Source organism: Phocoena phocoena, chromosome 13 (assembly GCF_963924675.1).
Source record: "Phocoena phocoena chromosome 13, mPhoPho1.1, whole genome shotgun sequence".
In the NCBI taxonomy this organism is placed as follows: Eukaryota; Metazoa; Chordata; class Mammalia; order Artiodactyla; family Phocoenidae; genus Phocoena; species Phocoena phocoena.
Genome location: NC_089231.1, coordinates 30,895,070 through 30,913,511, shown reverse-complemented (window position 1 = coordinate 30,913,511; position 18,442 = coordinate 30,895,070).

The window sequence follows — 18,442 nt, the reverse complement described above, 5'->3', positions numbered from 1 at the left end:
GCCCAGAGGGGCTCTAACGGGCTACGGGTCTGGACGTTGCTTAGCTGAACCTTGTGTACCTCGGGATACTCAAGTGTTACTGCCGGGAACAGGGTGCCCAGGCTAGCCTCCTAGGTGTCCAGAAAACTGTGCTGCCGTTCTAGGAACGCAGAGCAGAGCACACCGCCTCATGGAAACTGTTGCACGCCTCTGCTTCTGCACGGCAACTCAGGGCCTTACTTCCAGGCATGTGTTCACGCTGGGTGTGCCCGGAGCGACATAGCATGGTAAGATGCTGAGTTTCTCCTCGAGCAGAGTGATTTCAGGTACAAAGGCCTCGAAGTATTCCAAGCACACTGTTCTCTCATGGCAGCTCACACAAGAGCTATAGCAAAATTTTCCTGGGCGCTTCGGACTCACCAGAAATGCTCTCCTGAGGCCGTTCGAGGACTTGAAATGTAGCTCTCCTCAAGGAACGTTCAGTGTGTTGCCCATTACTCGGCCCGCACAGAGTGCCTCCAAAGCATTCGCCAGTGGGCCACAAAGCTGCTCAGCCAGCCCACAGGGGACTGGACGTACTCAGTGAACTTGGAGGGGAAATGTTCAATACCCGAGAGGCCCAGGTGTCCTCAGACGTGTACTTCCTATAAAATAAAGCATCTAAGCGACTACGAACTCATGAACACAGCTGCACACCTCCCTTTCTGCAGGCCGACTATGGGCATAACCAGGAGGCAACTTTTCACGTTGAGATTCCCTTTAGCTCTAGAGCTTGTCAGGCTGACCACCACCTCGGCCATGCAAGCCCCTGGTTTAGACAGAGCGAACTCATTTTCTCCCCAGAAGCATTCTTACAGGGTTTACAGGCCTGTCAAGAGCAGGGAATGGCAGGCAGCTTCAACGCAGCGAGAACGCTGCCTTCAAAACGGGAAATCAAGGCTAGTTCCAGCAGGCCTCCTTTTCCATGGGCACACTCAGCATACACCCCTGTGGTTTCTAACAAGTCCAAAGAGACACAGGTTACCCTGTGTTTCCTTCCCTGACTCAACTTCTCGAAGTAGGGTGTTCTGCATCATGCGAACTGCCTCAACCAAGGAACGCCGAATGCTGCTCCTCTGGGCCTGAGGACATTCAAAAGCCTGCAGTGCCACAGGACGTACAGGACTTAAACTGCAGTAAGAAGGCAAGCCGACTTCCTCTAGGAGGCACGGTGACTTCAGGCAGGACGTGTTAGATGGAATGCGAAGACGAGGGTTACGCTGAGTGCAGCTCAAACTAGGGCCACACGTAAGACTTCTCCGCCGTGTGGGACGTACCAGAGCGGTGTTCGTGAACGTGTGCGAGGTCTGAGGAAATTAAGCTGCTCCAAAAGAGAGGGCAGTGCCTTTCCCTACCCCTGGCATGCACAGAGGGGCTCTAACGGGCTACGGGTCTGGACGTTGCTTAGCTGAACCTTGTGCGCCTGGGGGTACTCAAGTGTACCTCCCGAGAACAGGGTGCCCAGGCTAGCCTCCTAGGTGTCCAGAAAATTGTGCTGCCGTTCTAGGAACGCAGAGCAGAGGCCACCGCCTCATGGAAACTGCTGCACGCCTCTGCTTCTGCACGGCATCTCAGGGCCTTACTTCCAGGCATGTGTTCACGCTGGGTGTGCCCGGAGCGACATAGCATGGTAAGATGCTGACTTTCTCCTCGAGCAGAATAACTTCGGGTAAGAAGGCCTCGAAGTATTCCAAGCACACTGTTCTCTCATGGCAGCTCACACAAGGGCTATTGCAAAATTTTCCTGGGCACTTCGCACTCACCAGAAATGTTGCAGTGAGGCTATTCGAGGACTGGAAATGTAGCTCTCCTCAAGGAACGTTCAGTGTGTTGCCCATTACTCGGCCCGAACACAGTGCCTCCAAAGCATCCGCCAATGGGCCACAAAGCTGCTCAGGCAGCCACCAGGGGTCTGGAGGTACTCAGTGAACTTGGAGGGCAAATGTTGAATACCCGAGAGGCCCAGGTGTCCTCAGACGTGTACTTCCTATAAAATAAAGCATGTAAGCGACTACGAACTCATGGACACAGCTGCACACCTCCCTTTCTGCAGGCCGACTATGGGCATAACCAGGAGGCAACTTTTCACGTTGAGATTCTCTTTAGCTCTAGAGCTTGTCAGGCTGACCACCACCTCGGCCATGCAAGCCCCTGGTTTAGACAGAGCGAACTCATTTTCTCCCCAGAAGCATTCTTACAGGGTTTACAGGCCTGTCAAGAGCAGGGAATGGCAGGCAGCTTCAACGCAGCGAGAACGCTGCCTTCAAAATGGGAAATCAAAGCTAGTTCCAGCAGGCCTCCTTTTCCATGGGCACACTCAGCATACACCCCTGTGGTTTGTAACAAGTCCAAAGAGACACAGGTTACCCTGTGTTTCCTTCCCTGACTCAACTTCTCGAAGTAGGGTGTTCTGCATCATGCGAACTGCCTCAACCAAGGAACGCCGAAAGCTGCTCCTCTGGGCCTGAGGACATTCAAAAGCCTGCAGTGCCACAGGACGTACAGGACTTAAACTGCAGTAAGAAGGCAAGCTGACTTCCTCTAGGAGGCACGGTGACTTCAGGCAGGACGTGTTAGATGGAATGCGAAGACGAGGGTTACGCTGAGTGCACCTCAAACTAGGGCAACACGTAAGACTTCTCCGCCGTGTGGGACGTACCAGAGCGGTGTTCGTGAACGTGTGCGAGGGCTGAGGAAATTAAGCTGCTCCAAAAGAGAGGGCAGTGCCTTTCCCTACACTCGGCATGCACAGAGGGTCTCTAACGGGCTACGGGTCTGGACGTTGCTTAGCTGAACCTTGTGCGCCTGGGGGTACTCAAGTGTTCCTGCCGGGAACAGGGTGCCCAGGCTAGCCTCCTAGGTGTCCAGAAAACTGTGCTGCCGTTCTAGGAACGCAGAGCAGAGGCCACCGCCTCATGGAAACTGCTGCACGCCTCTGCTTCTGCACGGCAACTCAGGGCCTTACTTCCAGGCATGTGTTCACGCTGGGTGTGCCCGGGCGACATAGCATGGTAAGATGCTGACTTTCTCCTCGAGCAGAGTGACTTCAGGTACGAAGGCCTCGAAGTATTCCAAGCACACTGTTCTCTCATGGCAGCTCACAAAAGGGCTATTGCAAAATTTTCCTGGGCACTTCGAACTCACCAGCAATGTTGTCCTTAGGCCGTTCGAGGACTGGAAATGTAGCTCTCCTCAAAGAACATTCAGTGTGTTGCCCATTACTCGGCCCGCAAAGAGTGCCCCCAAAGCATCCGCCAATGGGCCACAAAGCTGCTCAGCCAGCCCACAGGGGACTGGACGTACTCAGTGAACTTGGAGGGGAAATGTTGAATACCCGAGAGGCCCAGGTGTCCTCAGACGTGTACTTCCTATAAAATAAAGCATCTAAGCTATTACGAACTCATGGACACAGCTGCACACCTCCCTTTCTGCAGGCCGACTATGGGCATAACCGGGAGGCAAGTTTTCACGTTGAGATTCCCTTTAGCTCTAGAGCTTGTCAGGCTGACCTCGGCCATGCAAGCCCCTGGTTTAGACAGAGCGAACTCATTTTCTCCCCAGAAGCATTCTTACAGGGTTTACAGTCCTGTCAAGAGCAGGGAACGGCTGGCAGCTTCAACGCAGCGAGAACGCTGCCTTCAAAATGGGAAATCAAGGCTAGTTCCAGCAGGCCTCCTTTTCCATGGGCACACTCAGCATACACCCCTGTGGTTTCTAACAAGTCCAAAGAGACACAGGTTACCCTGTGTTTCCTTCCCGGACTCAACTTCTCGAAGTAGGGTGTTCTGCATCATGCGAACTGCCTCAACCAAGGAACGCCGAAAGCTGCTCCTCTGGGACTGAGGACATTCAAAAGCCTGCAGTGCCACAGGACGTACAGGACTTAAACTGCAGTAAGAAGGCAAGACGACTTCCTCTAGGAGGCACGGTGACTTCAGGCAGGACGTGTTAGATGGAATGCATAGACGAGGGTTACGCTGAGTGCAGCTCAAACTAGGGCTACACGTAAGATTTCTCCACCGTGTGGGACGTACCAGAACGGTGTTCGTGAACGTGTGCGAGGGCTGAGGAAATTAAGCTGCTCCAAAAGAGAGGGCAGTGCCTTTCCCTACACCCGGCATGCACAGAGGGGCTCTAACGGGCTACGGGTCTGGACGTTGCTTAGCTGAACCTTGTGCGCCTGGGGGTACTCAAGTGTTCCTGCCGGCAACAGGGTGCCCAGGCTAGCCTCCTAGGTGTCCAGAAAACTGTGCTGCCGTTCTAGGAACGCAGAGCAGAGGCCACCGCCTCATGGAAACTGCTGCACGCCTATGCTTCTGCACGGCAACTCAGGGCCTTACTTCCAGGCATGTGTTCACGCTGGGTGTGCCCGGAGCGACATAGCATGTTAAGATGCTTACTTTCTCCTCGAGCAGAGTGACTTCAGGTACGAAGGCCTCGAAGTATTCCAAGCACACTGTTCTCTCATGGCAGCTCACACAAGGGCTATTGCAAAATTTTAGTGGGCACTTCGCACTCACAAGAAATTTTGTACTGAGGCCGTTCGAGGACTGGAAATGTAGCTCTCTTCAAGGAACGTTCAGTGTGTTGCCAATTACTCGGCCCGCACAGAGTGCCTCCAAAGCATCCGCCAATGGGCCACAAAGCTGCTCAGCCAGCCCACAGGGGACTGGAGCTACTCAGTGAAATTGGAGGGGAAATGTTGAATACCCGAGAGGCCCAGGTGTCCTCAGACGTGTACTTCCTATAAAATAAAGCATCTAAGCTATTACGAACTCATGGACACAGCTGCACACCTCCCTTTCTGCAGGCTGACTATGGGCATAACCAGGAGGCAAGTTTTCACGTTGAGATTCCCTTTAGCTCTAGAGCTTGTCAGGCTGACCACCACCTCGGCCATGCAAGCCCCTGGTTTAGACAGAGCGAACTCATTTTCTCCCCAGAAGCATTCTTACAGGGTTTACAGGCCTGACAAGAGCAGGGAATGGCTGGCAGCTTCAACGCAGCGAGAACGCTGCCTTCAAAATGGGAAATCAAGGCTAGTTCCAGCAGGCCTCCTTTTCCATGGGCACACTCAGCATACACCCCTGTGGTTTCTAACAAGTCCAAAGAGACACAGGTTACCCTGTGTTTCCTTCCCTGACTCAACTTCTCGAAGTAGGGTGTTCTGCATCATGCGAACTGCCTCAACCAAGGAACGCCGAAAGCTGCTCCTCTGGGACTGAGGACATTCAAAAGCCTGCAGTGCCACAGGACGTACAGGACTTAAACTGCAGTAAGAAGTCAAGCCGACTTCCTCTAGGAGGCACGGTGACTTCAGGCAGGACGTGTTAGATGGAATGCGAAGACGAGGGTTACGCTGAGTGCAGCTCAAACTAGGGCAACATGTAAGACTTCTCCGCCGTGTGGGACGTACCAGAGCGGTGTTCGTGAACGTGTGCGAGGGCTGAGGAAATTAAGCTGCTCCAAAAGAGAGGGCAGTGCCTTTCCCTACACCCGGCATGCCCAGAGGGGCTCTAACGGGCTACGGGTCTGGACGTTGCTTAGCTGAACCTTGTGTGCCTCGGGATACTCAAGTGTTACTGCCGGGAACAGGGTGCCCAGGCTAGCCTCCTAGGTGTCCAGAAAACTGTGCTGCCGTTCTAGGAACGCAGAGCAGAGCACACCGCCTCATGGAAACTGCTGCATGCCTCTGCTTCTGCACGGCAACTCAGGGCCTTACTTCCAGGCATGTGTTCACGCTGGGTGTGCCCGGAGCGACATAGCATGGTAAGATGCTGAGTTTCTCCTCGAGCAGAGTGATTTCAGGTACAAAGGCCTCGAAGTATTCCAAGCACACTGTTCTCTCATGGCAGCTCACACAAGAGCTATAGCAAAATTTTCCTGGGCGCTTCGGACTCACCAGAAATGCTCTCCTGAGGCCGTTCGAGGACTTGAAATGTAGCTCTCCTCAAGGAACGTTCAGTGTGTTGCCCATTACTCGGCCCGCACAGAGTGCCTCCAAAGCATTCGCCAGTGGGCCACAAAGCTGCTCAGCCAGCCCACAGGGGACTGGACGTACTCAGTGAACTTGGAGGGGAAATGTTCAATACCCGAGAGGCCCAGGTGTCCTCAGACGTGTACTTCCTATAAAATAAAGCATCTAAGCGACTACGAACTCATGAACACAGCTGCACACCTCCCTTTCTGCAGGCCGACTATGGGCATAACCAGGAGGCAACTTTTCACGTTGAGATTCCCTTTAGCTCTAGAGCTTGTCAGGCTGACCACCACCTCGGCCATGCAAGCCCCTGGTTTAGACAGAGCGAACTCATTTTCTCCCCAGAAGCATTCTTACAGGGTTTACAGGCCTGTCAAGAGCAGGGAATGGCAGGCAGCTTCAACGCAGCGAGAACGCTGCCTTCAAAACGGGAAATCAAGGCTAGTTCCAGCAGGCCTCCTTTTCCATGGGCACACTCAGCATACACCCCTGTGGTTTCTAACAAGTCCAAAGAGACACAGGTTACCCTGTGTTTCCTTCCCTGACTCAACTTCTCGAAGTAGGGTGTTCTGCATCATGCGAACTGCCTCAACCAAGGAACGCCGAATGCTGCTCCTCTGGGCCTGAGGACATTCAAAAGCCTGCAGTGCCACAGGACGTACAGGACTTAAACTGCAGTAAGAAGGCAAGCCGACTTCCTCTAGGAGGCACGGTGACTTCAGGCAGGACGTGTTAGATGGAATGCGAAGACGAGGGTTACGCTGAGTGCAGCTCAAACTAGGGCCACACGTAAGACTTCTCCGCCGTGTGGGACGTACCAGAGCGGTGTTCGTGAACGTGTGCGAGGGCTGAGGAAATTAAGCTGCTCCAAAAGAGAGGGCAGTGCCTTTCCCTACCCCTGGCATGCACAGAGGGGCTCTAACGGGCTACGGGTCTGGACGTTGCTTAGCTGAACCTTGTGCGCCTGGGGGTACTCAAGTGTACCTCCCGAGAACAGGGTGCCCAGGCTAGCCTCCTAGGTGTCCAGAAAATTGTGCTGCCGTTCTAGGAACGCAGAGCAGAGGCCACCGCCTCATGGAAACTGCTGCACGCCTCTGCTTCTGCACGGCATCTCAGGGCCTTACTTCCAGGCATGTGTTCACGCTGGGTGTGCCCGGAGCGACATAGCATGGTAAGATGCTGACTTTCTCCTCGAGCAGAATAACTTCGGGTAAGAAGGCCTCGAAGTATTCCAAGCACACTGTTCTCTCATGGCAGCTCACACAAGGGCTATTGCAAAATTTTCCTGGGCACTTCGCACTCACCAGAAATGTTGCAGTGAGGCTATTCGAGGACTGGAAATGTAGCTCTCCTCAAGGAACGTTCAGTGTGTTGCCCATTACTCGGCCCGAACACAGTGCCTCCAAAGCATCCGCCAATGGGCCACAAAGCTGCTCAGGCAGCCACCAGGGGTCTGGAGGTACTCAGTGAACTTGGAGGGCAAATGTTGAATACCCGAGAGGCCCAGGTGTCCTCAGACGTGTACTTCCTATAAAATAAAGCATCTAAGCGCCTACGAACTCATGGACACAGCTGCACACCTCCCTTTCTGCAGGCCGACTATGGGCATAACAAGGAGGCAAGTTTTCACGTTGAGATTCCCTTTAGCTCTAGAGCTTGTCAGGCAGACAACCACCTCGGCCATGCAAGCCCCTGGTTTAGACAGAGCGAACTCATTTTCTCCCCAGAAGCATTCTTACAGGGTTTACAGGCCTGACAAGAGCAGGGAATGGCTGGCAGCTTCAACGCAGCGAGAACGCTGCCTTCAAAATGGGAAATCAAGGCTAGTTCCAGCAGGCCTCCTTTTCCATGGGCACACTCAGCATACACCCCTGTGGTTTCTAACAAGTCCAAAGAGACACAGGTTACCCTGTGTTTCCTTCCCTGACTCAACTTCTCGAAGCAGGGTGTTCTGCATCATGCGAACTGCCTCAACCAAGGAACGCCGAAAGCTGCTCCTCTGGGACTGAGGACATTCAAAAGCCTGCAGTGCCACAGGACGTACAGGACTTAAACTGCAGTAAGAAGTCAAGCCGACTTCCTCTAGGAGGCACGGTGACTTCAGGCAGGACGTGTTAGATGGAATGCGAAGACGAGGGTTACGCTGAGTGCAGCTCAAACTAGGGCAACATGTAAGACTTCTCCGCCGTGTGGGACGTACCAGAGCGGTGTTCGTGAACGTGTGCGAGGGCTGAGGAAATTAAGCTGCTCCAAAAGAGAGGGCAGTGCCTTTCCCTACACCCGGCATGCCCAGAGGGGCTCTAACGGGCTACGGGTCTGGACGTTGCTTAGCTGAACCTTGTGTGCCTCGGGATACTCAAGTGTTACTGCCGGGAACAGGGTGCCCAGGCTAGCCTCCTAGGTGTCCAGAAAACTGTGCTGCCGTTCTAGGAACGCAGAGCAGAGCACACCGCCTCATGGAAACTGCTGCACGCCTCTGCTTCTGCACGGCAACTCAGGGCCTTACTTCCAGGCATGTGTTCACGCTGGGTGTGCCCGGAGCGACATAGCATGGTAAGATGCTGAGTTTCTCCTCGAGCAGAGTGATTTCAGGTACAAAGGCCTCGAAGTATTCCAAGCACACTGTTCTCTCATGGCAGCTCACACAAGAGCTATAGCAAAATTTTCCTGGGCGCTTCGGACTCACCAGAAATGCTCTCCTGAGGCCGTTCGAGGACTTGAAATGTAGCTCTCCTCAAGGAACGTTCAGTGTGTTGCCCATTACTCGGCCCGCACAGAGTGCCTCCAAAGCATTCGCCAGTGGGCCACAAAGCTGCTCAGCCAGCCCACAGGGGACTGGACGTACTCAGTGAACTTGGAGGGGAAATGTTCAATACCCGAGAGGCCCAGGTGTCCTCAGACGTGTACTTCCTATAAAATAAAGCATCTAAGCGACTACGAACTCATGAACACAGCTGCACACCTCCCTTTCTGCAGGCCGACTATGGGCATAACCAGGAGGCAACTTTTCACGTTGAGATTCCCTTTAGCTCTAGAGCTTGTCAGGCTGACCACCACCTCGGCCATGCAAGCCCCTGGTTTAGACAGAGCGAACTCATTTTCTCCCCAGAAGCATTCTTACAGGGTTTACAGGCCTGTCAAGAGCAGGGAATGGCAGGCAGCTTCAACGCAGCGAGAACGCTGCCTTCAAAACGGGAAATCAAGGCTAGTTCCAGCAGGCCTCCTTTTCCATGGGCACACTCAGCATACACCCCTGTGGTTTCTAACAAGTCCAAAGAGACACAGGTTACCCTGTGTTTCCTTCCCTGACTCAACTTCTCGAAGTAGGGTGTTCTGCATCATGCGAACTGCCTCAACCAAGGAACGCCGATTGCTGCTCCTCTGGTCCTGAGGACATTCAAAAGCCTGCAGTGCCACAGGACGTACAGGACTTAAACTGCAGTAAGAAGGCAAGCCGACTTCCTCTAGGAGGCACGGTGACTTCAGGCAGGACGTGTTAGATGGAATGCGAAGACGAGGGTTACGCTGAGTGCAGCTCAAACTAGGGCCACACGTAAGACTTCTCCGCCGTGTGGGACGTACCAGAGCGGTGTTCGTGAACGTGTGCGAGGTCTGAGGAAATTAAGCTGCTCCAAAAGAGAGGGCAGTGCCTTTCCCTACCCCTGGCATGCACAGAGGGGCTCTAACGGGCTACGGGTCTGGACGTTGCTTAGCTGAACCTTGTGCGCCTGGGGGTACTCAAGTGTACCTCCCGAGAACAGGGTGCCCAGGCTAGCCTCCTAGGTGTCCAGAAAATTGTGCTGCCGTTCTAGGAACGCAGAGCAGAGGCCACCGCCTCATGGAAACTGCTGCACGCCTCTGCTTCTGCACGGCATCTCAGGGCCTTACTTCCAGGCATGTGTTCACGCTGGGTGTGCCCGGAGCGACATAGCATGGTAAGATGCTGACTTTCTCCTCGAGCAGAATAACTTCGGGTAAGAAGGCCTCGAAGTATTCCAAGCACACTGTTCTCTCATGGCAGCTCACACAAGGGCTATTGCAAAATTTTCCTGGGCACTTCGCACTCACCAGAAATGTTGCAGTGAGGCTATTCGAGGACTGGAAATGTAGCTCTCCTCAAGGAACGTTCAGTGTGTTGCCCATTACTCGGCCCGAACACAGTGCCTCCAAAGCATCCGCCAATGGGCCACAAAGCTGCTCAGGCAGCCACCAGGGGTCTGGAGGTACTCAGTGAACTTGGAGGGCAAATGTTGAATACCCGAGAGGCCCAGGTGTCCTCAGACGTGTACTTCCTATAAAATAAAGCATCTAAGCGCCTACGAACTCATGGACACAGCTGCACACCTCCCTTTCTGCAGGCCGACTATGGGCATAACAAGGAGGCAAGTTTTCACGTTGAGATTCCCTTTAGCTCTAGAGCTTGTCAGGCAGACAACCAACTGGGCCATGGAAGCCCCTGGTTTAGACAGAGCGAACTCATTTTCTCCCCAGAAACATTCTTATAGGGTTTACAGGCCTGTCAAGAGCAGGGAATGGCAGGCAGTTTCAACGCAGCGAGAACGCTGCCTTCAAAACGGGAAATCAAGGCTAGTTCCAGCAGGCCTCCTTTTCCATGGGCACACTCAGCATACACCCCTGTGGTTTCTAACAAGTCCAAAGAGACACAGGTTACCCTGTGTTTCCTTCCCGGACTCAACTTCTCGAAGTAGGGTGTTCTGCATCATGCGAACTGCCTCAACCAAGGAACGCCGAAAGCTGCTCCTCTGGGACTGAGGACATTCAAAAGCCTGCAGTGCCACAGGACGTACAGGACTTAAACTGCAGTAAGAAGGCAAGCCGACTTCCTCTAGGAGGCACGGTGACTTCAGGCAGGACGTGTTAGATGGAATGCGAAGACGAGGGTTACGCTGAGTGCAGCTCAAACTAGGGGTACACGTAAGATTTCTCCACCGTGTGGGACGTACCAGAACGGTGTTCGTGAACGTGTGCGAGGGCTGAGGAAATTAAGCTGCTCCAAAAGAGAGGGCAGTGCCTTTCCCTACACCCGGCATGCACAGAGGGGCTCTAACGGGCTACGGGTCTGGACGTTGCTTAGCTGAACCTTGTGCGCCTGGGGGTACTCAAGTGTTCCTGCCGGCAACAGGGTGCCCAGGCTAGCCTCCTAGGTGTCCAGAAAACTGTGCTGCCGTTCTAGGAACGCAGAGCAGAGGCCACCGCCTCATGGAAACTGCTGCACGCCTCTGCTTCTGCACGGCAACTCAGGGCCTTACTTCCAGGCATGTGTTCACGCTGGGTGTGCCCGGAGCGACATAGCATGGTAAGATGCTGACTTTCTCCTCGAGCAGAGTGACTTCAGGTACGAAGGCCTCGAAGTATTCCAAGCACACTGTTCTCTCATGGCAGCTCACACAAGGGCTATTGCAAAATTTTCCTAGGCACTTCGCACTCACCAGAAATGTTGTACTGAGGCCGTTCGAGGACTGGAAATGTAGCTCTCCTCAAGGAACGTTCAGTGTGTTGCCAATTACTCGGCCCGCACAGAGTGCCTCCAAAGCATCCGCCAATGGGCCACAAAGCTGCTCAGCCAGCCCACAGGGGACTGGAGGTACTCAGTGAACTTGGAGGGGAAATGTTGAATACCCGAGAGGCCCAGGTGTCCTCAGACGTGTACTTCCTATAAAATAAAGCATCTAAGCTATTACGAACTCATGGACACAGCTGCACACCTCCCTTTCTGCAAGCCGACTATGGGCATAACCAGGAGGCAAGTTTTCACGTTGAGATTCCCTTTAGCTCTAGAGCTTGTCAGGCTGACCACCACCTCGGCCATGCAAGCCCCTGGTTTAGACAGAGGGAACTCATTTTCTCCCCAGAAGCATTCTTACAGGGTTTACAAGCCTGTCAAGAACAGGGAATGGCTGGCAGCTTCAACGCAGCGAGAACGCTGCCTTCAAAATGGGAAATCAAGGCTAGTTCCAGCAGGCCTCGTTTTCCATGGGCACACTCAGCATACACCCCTGTGGTTTCTAACAAGTCCAAAGAGACACAGGTTACCCTGTGTTTCCTTCCCTGACTCAACTTCTCGAAGTAGGGTGTTCTGCATCATGCGAACTGCCTCAACCAAGGAACGCCGAAAGCTGCTCCTCTGGGCCTGAGGACATTCAAAAGCCTGCAGTGCCACAGGACGTACAGGACTTAAACTGCAGTAAGAAGGCAAGCCGACTTCCTCTAGGAGGCACGGTGACTTCAGGCAGGACGTGTTAGATGGAATGCGAAGACGAGGGTTACGCTGAGTGCAGCTCAAATTAGGGCTACACGTAAGATTTCTCCACCGTGTGGGACGTACCAGAACGGTGTTCGTGAACGTGTGCGAGGGCTGAGGAAATTAAGCTGCTCCAAAAGAGAGGGCAGTGCCTTTCCCTACACCCGGCATGCACAGAGGGGCTCTAACGGGCTACGGGTCTGGACGTTGCTTAGCTGAACCTTGTGTGCCTCGGGGTACTCAAGTGTTCCTCCCGAGAACAGGGTGCCCAGGCTAGCCTCCTAGGTGTCCAGAAAACTGTGCTGCCGTTCTAGGAACGCAGAGCAGAGGCCACCGCCTCATGGAAACTGCTGCACGCCTCTGTTTCTGCACGGCAACTCAGGGCCTTACTTCCAGGCATGTGTTCACGCTGGGTGTGCCCGGAGCGACATAGCATGGTAAGATGCTGACTTTCTCCTCGAGCAGAGTGACTTCAGGTACGAAGGCCTCGAAGTATTCCAAGCACACTGTTCTCTCATGGCAGCTCACACAAGGGCTATTGCAAAATTTTCCTGGGCACTTCGCACTCACCAGCAATGTTGTACTGAGGCCGTTCGAGGACTGGAAATGTAGCTCTCCTCAAGGAACGTTCAGTGTGTTGCCCATTACTCGGCCCACACAGAGTGCCTCCAAAGCATCCGCCAATGGGCCACAAAGCTGCTCAGCCAGCCCACAGGGGTCTGGAGGTACTCAGTGAACTTGGAGGGGAAATGTTGAATACCCGAGAGGCCCAGGTGTCCTCAGACGTGTACTTCCTATAAAATAAAGCATGTAAGCGACTACGAACTCATGGACACAGCTGCACACCTCCCTTTCTGCAGGCCGACTATGGGCATAACCAGGAGGCAACTTTTCACGTTGAGATTCTCTTTAGCTCTAGAGCTTGTCAGGCTGACCACCACCTCGGCCATGCAAGCCCCTGGTTTAGACAGAGCGAACTCATTTTCTCCCCAGAAGCATTCTTACAGGTTTTACAGGCCTGTCAAGAGCAGGGAATGGCAGGCAGCTTCAACGCAGCGAGAACGCTGCCTTCAAAATGGGAAATCAAAGCTAGTTCCAGCAGGCCTCCTTTTCCATGGGCACACTCAGCATACACCCCTGTGGTTTGTAACAAGTCCAAAGAGACACAGGTTACCCTGTGTTTCCTTCCCTGACTCAACTTCTCGAAGTAGGGTGTTCTGCATCATGCGAACTGCCTCAACCAAGGAACGCCGAAAGCTGCTCCTCTGGGCCTGAGGACATTCAAAAGCCTGCAGTGCCACAGGACGTACAGGACTTAAACTGCAGTAAGAAGGCAAGCTGACTTCCTCTAGGAGGCACGGTGACTTCAGGCAGGACGTGTTAGATGGAATGCGAAGACGAGGGTTACGCTGAGTGCACCTCAAACTAGGGCAACACGTAAGACTTCTCCGCCGTGTGGGACGTACCAGAGCGGTGTTCGTGAACGTGTGCGAGGGCTGAGGAAATTAAGCTGCTCCAAAAGAGAGGGCAGTGCCTTTCCCTACACTCGGCATGCACAGAGGGTCTCTAACGGGCTACGGGTCTGGACGTTGCTTAGCTGAACCTTGTGCGCCTGGGGGTACTCAAGTGTTCCTGCCGGGAACAGGGTGCCCAGGCTAGCCTCCTAGGTGTCCAGAAAACTGTGCTGCCGTTCTAGGAACGCAGAGCAGAGGCCACCGCCTCATGGAAACTGCTGCACGCCTCTGCTTCTGCACGGCAACTCAGGGCCTTACTTCCAGGCATGTGTTCACGCTGGGTGTGCCCGGGCGACATAGCATGGTAAGATGCTGACTTTCTCCTCGAGCAGAGTGACTTCAGGTACGAAGGCCTCGAAGTATTCCAAGCACACTGTTCTCTCATGGCAGCTCACAAAAGGGCTATTGCAAAATTTTCCTGGGCACTTCGAACTCACCAGCAATGTTGTCCTTAGGCCGTTCGAGGACTGGAAATGTAGCTCTCCTCAAAGAACATTCAGTGTGTTGCCCATTACTCGGCCCGCAAAGAGTGCCCCCAAAGCATCCGCCAATGGGCCACAAAGCTGCTCAGCCAGCCCACAGGGGACTGGACGTACTCAGTGAACTTGGAGGGGAAATGTTGAATACCCGAGAGGCCCAGGTGTCCTCAGACGTGTACTTCCTATAAAATAAAGCATCTAAGCTATTACGAACTCATGGACACAGCTGCACACCTCCCTTTCTGCAGGCCGACTATGGGCATAACCGGGAGGCAAGTTTTCACGTTGAGATTCCCTTTAGCTCTAGAGCTTGTCAGGCTGACCTCGGCCATGCAAGCCCCTGGTTTAGACAGAGCGAACTCATTTTCTCCCCAGAAGCATTCTTACAGGGTTTACAGTCCTGTCAAGAGCAGGGAACGGCTGGCAGCTTCAACGCAGCGAGAACGCTGCCTTCAAAATGGGAAATCAAGGCTAGTTCCAGCAGGCCTCCTTTTCCATGGGCACACTCAGCATACACCCCTGTGGTTTCTAACAAGTCCAAAGAGACACAGGTTACCCTGTGTTTCCTTCCCGGACTCAACTTCTCGAAGTAGGGTGTTCTGCATCATGCGAACTGCCTCAACCAAGGAACGCCGAAAGCTGCTCCTCTGGGCCTGAGGACATTTAAAAGCCTGCAGTGCCACAGGACGTACAGGACTTAAACTGCAGTAAGAAGGCAAGCCGACTTCCTGTAGGAGGCACGGTGACTTCAGGCAGGACATGTTATATGGAATGCGAAGACGAGGGTTACGCTGAGTGCAGCTCAAACTAGGGCTGCACGTAAGATTTCTCCACCGTGTGGGACGTACCAGAACGGTGTTCGTGAACGTGTGCGAGGGCTGAGGAAATTAAGCTGCTCCAAAAGAGAGGGCAGTGCCTTTCCCTACACCCGGCATGCCCAGAGGGGCTCTAACGGGCTACGGGTCTGGACGTTGCTTAGGTGAACCTTGTGCGCCTGGGGGTACTCAAGTGTTCCTCCCGAGAACAGGGTGCCCAGGCTAGCCTCCTAGGTGTCCAGAAAACTGTGCTGCCGTTCTAGGAACGCAGAGCAGAGGCCACCGCCTCATGGAAACTGCTGCACGCCTCTGCTTCTGCACGGCACCTCAGGGCCTTACTTCCAGGCATGTGTTCACGCTGGGTGTGCCCGGAGCGACATAGCATGGTAAGATGCTGACTTTCTCCTCGAGCAGAGTGACTTCAGGTACGAAGGCCTCGAAGTATTCCAAGCACACTGTTGTCTCATGGCAGCCCATACAAGGGCTATTGCAAAATTTTCCTGGGCACTTCGCACTCACCAGCAATGTTGCCCTGAGGCCGTTCGAGGACTGGAAATGTAGCTCTCCTCAAAGAACCTTCAGTGTGTTGCCCATTACTCGGCCCGCACAGAGTGCCCCCAAAGCATCCGCCAATGGGCCACAAAGCTGCTCAACCAGCCCACAGGGGACTGGAGGTACTCAGTGAACTTGGAGGGGAAATGTTGAATACCCGAGAGGCCCAGGTGTCCTCAGACGTGTACTTCCTATAAAATAAAGCATCTAAGCTATTACGAACTCATGGACACTGCTGCACACCTCCCTTTCTGCAGGCCGACTATGGGCATAACCAGGAGGCAAGTTTTCACGTTTAGATTCCCTTTAGCTCTAGAGCTTGTCAGGCAGACAAGCAACTCGGCCATGCAAGCCCCTGGTTTAGACAGAGCGAACTCATTTTCTCCCCAGAAACATTCTTACAGGGTTTACAGGCCTGTCAAGAGCAGGGAATGGCAGGCAGTTTCAACGCAGCGAGAACGCTGCCTTCAAAACGGGAAATCAAGGCTAGTTCCAGCAGGCCTCCTTTTCCATGGGCACACTCAGCATACACCCCTGTGGTTTCTAACAAGTCCAAAGAGACACAGGTTACCCTGTGTTTCCTTCCCTGACTCAACTTCTCGAAGTAGGGTGTTCTGCATCATGCGAACTGCCTCAACCAAGGAACGCCGAAAGCTGCTCCTCTGGGACTGAGGACATTCAAAAGCCTGCAATGCCACAGGACGTACAGGACTTAAACTGCAGTAAGAAGTCAAGTCGACTTCCTCTAGGAGGCACGGTGACTTCAGGTAGGACGTGTTAGATGGAATGCGAAGACGAGGGTTACGCTGAGTGCAGCTCAAACTAGGGCAACACGTAAGACTTCTCCGCCGTGTGGGACGTACCAGAGCGGTGTTCGTGAACGTGTGCGAGGGCTGAGGAAATTAGGCTGCTCCAAAAGAGAGGGCAGTGCCTTTCCCTACACCCGGCATGCCCAGAGGGGCTCTAACGGGCTACGTGTCTGGACGTTGCCTAGCTGAACCTTGTGTGCCTCGGGATACTCAAGTGTTACTGCCGGGAACAGGGTGCCCAGGCTAGCCTCCTAGGTGTCCAGAAAACTGTGCTGGCGTTCTAGGAACGCAGAGCAGAGGCCACCGCCTCATGGAAACTGCTGCACGCCTCTGCTTCTGCACGGCAACTCAGGGCCTTACTTCCAGGCATGTGTTCACGCTGGGTGTGCCCGGAGCGACATAGCATGGTAAGATGCTGAGTTTCTCCTCGAGCAGAGTGATTTCAGGTACAAAGGCCTCGAAGTATTCCAAGCACACTGTTCTCTCATGGCAGTTCACACAAGAGCTATAGCAAAATTTTCCTGGGCGCTTCGGACTCACCAGAAATGCTCTCCTGAGGCCGTTCGAGGACTGGAAATGTAGCTCTCCTCAAGGAACGTTCAGTGTGTTGCCCATTACTCGGCCCGCACAGAGTGCCTCCAAAGCATTCGCCAGTGGGCCACAAAGCTGCTCAGCCAGCCCACAGGGGACTGGACGTACTCAGTGAACTTGGAGGGGAAATGTTCAATACCCGAGAGGCCCAGGTGTCCTCAGACGTGTACTTCCTATAAAATAAAGCATCTAAGCTATTACGAACTCATGGACACAGCTGCACACCTCCCTTTATGCAGGCTGACTATGGCCATAACCAGGAGGCAAGTTTTCACGTTGAGATTCCCTTTAGCTCTAGAGCTTGTCAGGCTGACCACCACCTCGGCCATGTAAGCCCCTGGTTTAGACAGAGCGAACTCATTTTCTCCCCAGAAGCATTCTTACAGGGTTTACAGGCCTGTCAAGAGCAGGGAATGGCTGGCAGCTTCAACGCAGCGAGAACGCTGCCTTCAAAATGGGAAATCAAGGCTAGTTCCAGCAGGCCTCCTTTTCCATGGGCACACTCAGCATACACCCCTGTGGTTTCTAACAAGTCCAAAGAGACACAGGTTACCCTGTGTTTCCTTCCCTGACTCAACTTCTCGAAGTAGGGTGTTCTGCATCATGCGAACTGCCTCAACCAAGGAACGCCGAATGCTGCTCCTCTGGGACTGAGGACATTCAAAAGCCTGCAGTGCCACAGTACGTACAGGACTTAAACTGCAGTAAGAAGGCAAGCCGACTTCCTCTAGGAGGCACGGTGACTTCAGGCAGGACGTGTTAGATGGAATGCGAAGACGAGGGTTACGCTGAGTGCAGCTCAATCTAGGGCTACACGTAAGATTTCTCCACCGTGTGGGACGTACCAGAACGGTGTTCGTGAACGTGTGCGAGGGCTGAGGAAATTAAGCTGCTCCAAAAGAGAGGGCAGTGCCTTTCCCTACACCCGGCATGCACAGAGGGGCTCTAACGGGTTACGGGTCTGGACGTTGCTTAGCTGAACCTTGTGCGCCTGGGGGTACTCAAGTGTTCCTCCCGAGAACAGGGTGCACAGGCTAGCCTCCTAGGTGTCCAGAAAACTGTGCTGCCGTTCTAGGAACGCAGAGCAGAGGCCACCGCCTCATGGAAACTGCTGCACGCCTCTGCTTCTGCACGGCAACTCAGGGTCTTACTTCCAGGCATGTGTTCACGCTGGGTGTGCCCGCGCGACATAGCATGGTAAGATGCTTACTTTCTCCTCGAGCAGAGTGACTTCAGGTACGAAGGCCTCGAAGTATTCCAAGCACACTGTTCTCTCATGGCAGCTCACACAAGGGCTATTGCAAAATTTTCCTGGGCACTTCGCACTCACCAGAAATGTTGTACTGAGGCCGTTCGAGGACTGGAAATGTAGCTCTCCTCGAGGAACGTTCAGTGTGTTGCCCATTACTCGGCCCGCACACA